The sequence below is a fragment of the Protopterus annectens genome, chromosome 2.part1, assembly GCF_019279795.1.
Source record: "Protopterus annectens isolate FY-2018-M chromosome 2.part1, PAN1.0, whole genome shotgun sequence".
In the NCBI taxonomy this organism is placed as follows: domain Eukaryota; kingdom Metazoa; phylum Chordata; order Ceratodontiformes; family Protopteridae; genus Protopterus; species Protopterus annectens.
This window is the reverse complement of record NC_056729.1, coordinates 1,271,881,528-1,271,887,572: the sequence shown is the minus strand read 5'-3', so window position 1 is coordinate 1,271,887,572 and position 6,045 is coordinate 1,271,881,528. Positions and strand designations below refer to the sequence as shown.

Here is a 6,045-nt window from a genome sequence, read left to right as displayed (position 1 = left end):
TAAGAAGTAATTACAATAAATAACTTTTGCATTTTGAGTAATGGTTCAATAGTAGCCACCTAGTACCTCATTTCTTGATGGCAGAGTGTCTGATAACTAGAAATTTGATTTCTTCCTGACTACAAGCAAAATCTTAGAGCAGGTAGGAAAAGCAAAATATGATACATTTGTCTAGATTTTGCTCTTTGTAGAGAAAAAATGAATAATATATTTAAGCTTAGATGGAATAAAAAAATGAGAAAACATTGCAGTGGTATGGAAAAAATGTTCACGGGACAAACCCCGGATTTTTGTGCTTGCTTCGGCAGCACATATACTAAAATTGGAATGATCCAGAGAAGATTAGCACAGCCCCTGCAAAAGGATGACATGCAAAATCATGAAGCTTTCCATATTTTGGGTGGAAGATTGGCAAAATGGTTAAGGTGTTTACCTTACAGCCACTGCTGTGATTGGTTAACCATAAAATTGCCTACAAGGGCAGTTAACCTACTACTAAATCTATAACCCTACTGAGAGTCAAGAAAGAATATGTCATATATTCACTAATTGCTCTTCACAAAGACAGAATGGGTCTGACTTAGAGAGTTCCCTTGAGGGCTAAGCCACTTTTACTCCAGTCCCGATTCAAACACAGCCCTACTGCAGTACTCTTCCACCATGAAGAAGTACAGCACTGAAATGGGCTGTCCGCATAGCCTACCAAAAGGAAGAAAGAGGCAATCCAGGGAAGCAGACTATGCTAATTAACCACATGCTCTCCCCCATGAAAAAGCCTGCAATAAGGCATTTATGCATCTGAGTGATTCACAGAGTCCGTTGGCAGCATAAGTTCTCATTCACCCATTACTTTCGTTTGATGAGACTGCATTAGAGGTAAGTCCTGTGGATTTTAGTGGCAAAGTAGAGGTGTGTACATGAGTATAACTACATGTGTGAGTGCCTGCAGTGTGATGAGTGGCCTCAGGTGTGAGTGTGTGGAACTATGTATCTGCCTGAGTTGTCACAGTAGGGCGGTTAGTTAGGGGATTGGTAAGGTAGGGGTGTGTGTGTGTGTGTGTGTGTGTGTGTGTGTGTGTGTGTGTGTGTGTGTGTGTGTGTGTGTGTGTGTGTGTGCGTGTGTGCACTTCTGCGCATGTGCACGTGTATGTTCGTGTGCGTGTGTGCACTCGTGTGCGCGCGCGCTCGTGTGTGTGTGTGTGTGTGTGTGTGTGTGTGTGTGTGTGTGTGTGTATGTGTGTGTGTGTGTGTGTGTGTGTGTGTGTGTGTGTGTGTGTGTGTGTGTGTGTGTGTGTGTATGTGTGTGTGTGAGTGTTTGTGTGTGTCTGTACTCTGACTGGGTCACGCTGCACCCTGTGCCAGTCCTTGAACTTGTGTCCTACCCCCTTGTGTATAGTGAAGAGGGAAAAAAAAAACAGGGAAGGAAATGGTCTGATTTGCTGTTCACAGCAGTCTGAAGCACAAGCCTCTTCCCTACCAGCTCTTCATTGGAAGAGCAAGAGAAAAAAGAAAGGAAACACTCTGATTGACCCTCTTCCCCTCATAAATCACAGATGATTACAATCTGTCAATAATGCCAGTCTTTAAGAGCTTCATTCTTCTTATTGTCCACAAACTGGATTGTGTTGCTAGACCTTTTACTGTATTAACATATTAAGTAACTTGGAGTAATATAATAAAAAAAAAAAAAATCCCCTCTTTCATATAGTGTTTGTAGGCATGCTGCTCTATTAATGTTTTAAATGACTTGGAATAATATTTAAAAAAAAATCACTAGTTTCATCTAGTGTTCCTTCTGGCTTTGTACTGAAGACCTAGCATGGCTATATACAGGTATTGCAGCCTTCTCACACAGACACATTCCATCCCTCTCAACTGTCCCAGATTTTACAGAATATTCCTGACATTGCCCCTCATTTGTGCCCTGTCCTGTATAACATAGAACATTGCAGTCAATGAATAATGACAGACACTGCAGTTTCTTACTTTCTATAGTGTAAAAAAACTCACTCTATCAGAAAGCCACCACAGTTAGAATACATAGGGTTAAGCCTCTGGCATGAGAAGGTTCATTCAGTGCCAAGGGTGCACATCAACCCCCTCATTTTAACTTTTTTTTTTTTGTAAACTTTAATCAATTTAAAATGGATCACAGTTGTCTAGTTCTAGTTCAGAGGATTAACACTCTACTAAGGAGCTGCATTGTGTGGTGAAAAATATAGAGTTTGAAACTTCCCCCCTTTTCATTTAACTTATTTTTTTTTTTAATTATGGTAAGATGTAAGAATATCGCTGGTGTCTAGTTGTAGTGCAAAGGACCAGTAGCAAAGCAAGCATGGGCTGAAGGGGGCATGTGCCCTGGATGCATCCTGTTAGAGGGTGAAATATGAGTGCTGTTCCTGCATTCTTTCTTTACTGGCATTTCCGAATGCTGGTACAGAGAGCAACTTTTTTGTGCTATTTCTGGTAGGGAGGAGGCAAGATTGGGAGGGGAGTGTGCTTCAGACTGCTATGAGCAGTCAGTCAGTGTGTTTCCTTTCTTTTTTCTCTTGGTCTTCCAATGAAGAGCTGGTAGGGAGGAGACGTGCTTCAGACTACCATGAGCAGTACATCAGAGCACTTCATTTTCATTTTACTTTTTTTTAGCTTTTCCAATGAAGAGCTGGTAGGGAAGAGGCTTGTGCTTCAGACTGCTGTGAACAGCAAATCAGACCATTTCCTTTCCTTTTTCTTTCCTCTTCACTATGCACAAGGGGGTAGGATACAAGTTCAAGGACTGGTACAGGGTGCTGGGTGACCCAGTCATAGTACACACACACACACACACACACACACACACACACACACACACACACACACACACACACACACACACACACACACACACACACACACACACACACCTACCTTACCTATCCCCTAACTCACCGCCCTACTGTGAGAACTCAGGCAGATACACAGTTCCACACACTCACACATGAGGCCACTCATCACTCTGCACACCCTCACATATGTAGCTATACTCATGTACACACCTCTACCTCACCACTAAAATCCACAGGACTTACCTCTAATGCAGTCTCATCAAATGGAAGTAATGGGTGAATGTGAACTTATGCTGCCAAGGGACTCTGTGAATCACTCAGATGCATAAATGCCTTATTGCAGGCTTTTTCGTGGGGGAGAGCATGTGGTTAATTAGCATAGTCTGCTTCCCTGGATTACCTCTTTATTCCTTTTGGTAGGCTATGTGGACAGCCCATTTCAGTGCTGTACTTCTTCATGGTGGAAGAGTACTGCAGTAGGGCTGTGCTTGAATTGGGACATGGTTACCACTTGGAGTAAAAGTGGCTTAGCCCTCAAGGGAACTCTCTAAGTCAGTCCCATTCTGTCTTTGTGAAGAGCAATTAGTGAATATATGACATATTCTTTCTTGACTCTCTAGGGTTATAGATTTAGTAGTAGGCTAACTGCCCTTGTGGGCAATTTTGTGGCTAACCAATCACAGCAGTGGCTGTAAGGTAAACACCTTAACCATTTTGCCAATCTTCCACCCAAAATATGGAAAGCTTCATGATTTTGCATGTCATCCTTTTGCAGGGGCTGTGCTAATCTTCTCTGGATCATTCCAATTTTAGTATATGTGCTGCCAAAGCAAGCACAAAAATCTGGGGTTTGTCCCGTGAACATTTTTCCTCACCACTGCAATGCTTTCTCATTTTTTAATCTATCTAAGCTTAAATATATTATTCATGTTTTTCTCTACAAAGTGCAAAATCTAGACAAATGTATCATATTTTGCTTTTCCTACCTGCTCTAAGATTTTGCTTGTAGTCAGGAAGTAATCAAATTTCTAGTTATTAGACACTCTGCCATCAAGAAATGAGGTACTAGGTGGCTACTATTGAACCATTACTCAAAATGCAAAAGTTATTTATTGTAATTACTTCTTACTCTATGTAACATTTAACATATCATGATGGCTGAATAATGAGTAAGAGTTAATGCATGCTGTCCGTGTCATCAGCGTGTACTTTAGATTGTGGCACAGAGTAGATAAGCAGACCATATTATTCATATCTGTATAGGATACTTTAGGTTAATATGCCAATTTTCTGAAGACTCACTGTAATATTTAGAAAGAGGAGGTACATTGCTGTATGCCAAGGTCTTGCACAAATGAATTATTCTTGGGATCTGAAGTTTTGCTAATCCTTTTAGAGGAAGATGATATAGAATTTAACTGTCTGGAATCAGAGAATACTCCATCATGGCTGCTACAAATCCAGGATATTTTTTCATTAACAGAGGTGAACATAAAAATGACAGATTGTATGGGTGAACAGGCTGGTGCTAAAGTCCTTAGCTCGTGCAATGCCTTAATGATTTAATTTATAGAATAATCTGATTTTTATAGATAGCTGGTGAAAGTAATCATGGGTGCTTAAATGTGTAATTGCCTACTAGGCAGCCATAACTTGTGTTCCATCAGTTTATAAGATAGTGAAGACAGTGAGATTGAGCTCCTGGGAGATCATGTGTATGGACACCTGCATTCATTTATTTTTAATTTAAGTATTTATTTGTTAACTAGGAAATTACCTGATTCTCAGATCCTTTTCAATCACTACCTTTCAATGCGGAGTCTGAGCTTGCTTTACTCTCATCCTTAGCCAGCATACCTGTACTTGATTTTCTGTGGCAGTTTAGCAGCTGCCTCATGTTTACTCTGAACCCACTTCCAGTTATGAAAGGTACACCAATTTATCAAAACTGGAGGCTAATCTCTCCACCTAACACTCTTTCTGTCGGTAAACAGCACCAGAACATCACTGTACTACTTCAGCACTAAAACATTACTCCCATATATGTTTTTTAAACACATTTATTAAATTATTCCTTAGCGACCATTGTGGTGCAGTAGTTAGCATTGCCGCCTCACAGTAAGAGGTTCTCTGGTTCGATCCTCGGCTGGAGTATCTTCTGTGCGGAGTCTACATGTCCTCCCTGTGGTTGTGTGGGTTTTCTCCGGGTGCTCCAGTTTCCCCACACATCCCAGAGACATGCTGTAGATGGATTGGCATGAGTGCATGCATATGTGTGCCTTCTGTGGAAGGTTGGGCACCAGGCTGGCAACTCGACACTGTAAAAACTTCACTTCCAGTCATGAGCGGGCAGGTGATCCGCTGTAGTGACCCCTAACCAGGAAAAGCTGAAAGAAGAAGATTAAATTATTCCTTAAAACATAGCACACATATATTAATAGAAACAAAATCAAACCATATCAACATTTTTTCATTTATATACATTATACATCATATGTGTTTTCTTTCTTTATAACTGTTGTCAGTCCAGCATTACATAAATTGCTTGATTCCTGCCTTCCCTTAAACGTCACTCCTGAACTATATTCTGCATGTATTGTTCCAGCAAATTCCCTTTATTTCTATGTAATTTGCTTTCCCTTTTCTAAAGTTCCATATTACAGTTTCTTAATCTTTCTTACAATATTCATTACTTAAAATACAGTTGGTTTAGACTTTGATTTCCATTTTCTAATAAATGCTTTTTTGGTAGCCAACATAATTTAATTTAATAAGGTCTTACTATGTCTAGTAATTCAGATCCTGCATTTCAGCTTAAAATAATTGTTTCCTTAGTTACATCCATTTGCTCCCCCAATACTAATGACAGAGTATTCTGTAGTGATTTTTTTTTAATCTGTCAGCACATTACATTCCCAATAAACATGTTCCCAGTTACCTCTTTCTTCTCCATCAGATCATCAGCAATTGGTATCTTCCTGAGGAAAAATTCTTTGAAGTCTAGTCAGGGTAAAAAATGCCTGTGCAAACACTTACAAGCAAAAATCTTAAATCTTCTGGCCTTTGTTACAAAATTAAGAGTCATATATATGTCCAGCCATTCTTCTTTTTTGAATTGCTATTCCACTCTCTCTTCCCAATATTGTCTAACCTTCTCTGATGGATTATTATTGGTATTTTGCAATATTTTATGTGCCCTACAGATGTTCCCTTTTCAACA

General features: G+C 39.9%; 2 non-coding genes across 2 annotated transcripts; one reads left to right on the top strand and one right to left on the bottom strand.

Annotated features, from left to right (window-relative positions):
- The first annotated feature begins 292 nt into the window (after nt 1-292).
- On the top strand, nt 293-399 carry LOC122795188. Its single transcript, XR_006363783.1, has one exon. It is a non-coding gene; the product is annotated as a U6 spliceosomal RNA (small nuclear RNA).
- Nucleotides 400-3,555: 3,156 nt separating this feature from the next.
- On the bottom strand, nt 3,556-3,662 carry LOC122795189. The gene has a single exon (XR_006363784.1). It is a non-coding gene; the product is annotated as a U6 spliceosomal RNA (small nuclear RNA).
- Between the last annotated feature and the right edge of the window lie 2,383 nt (nt 3,663-6,045).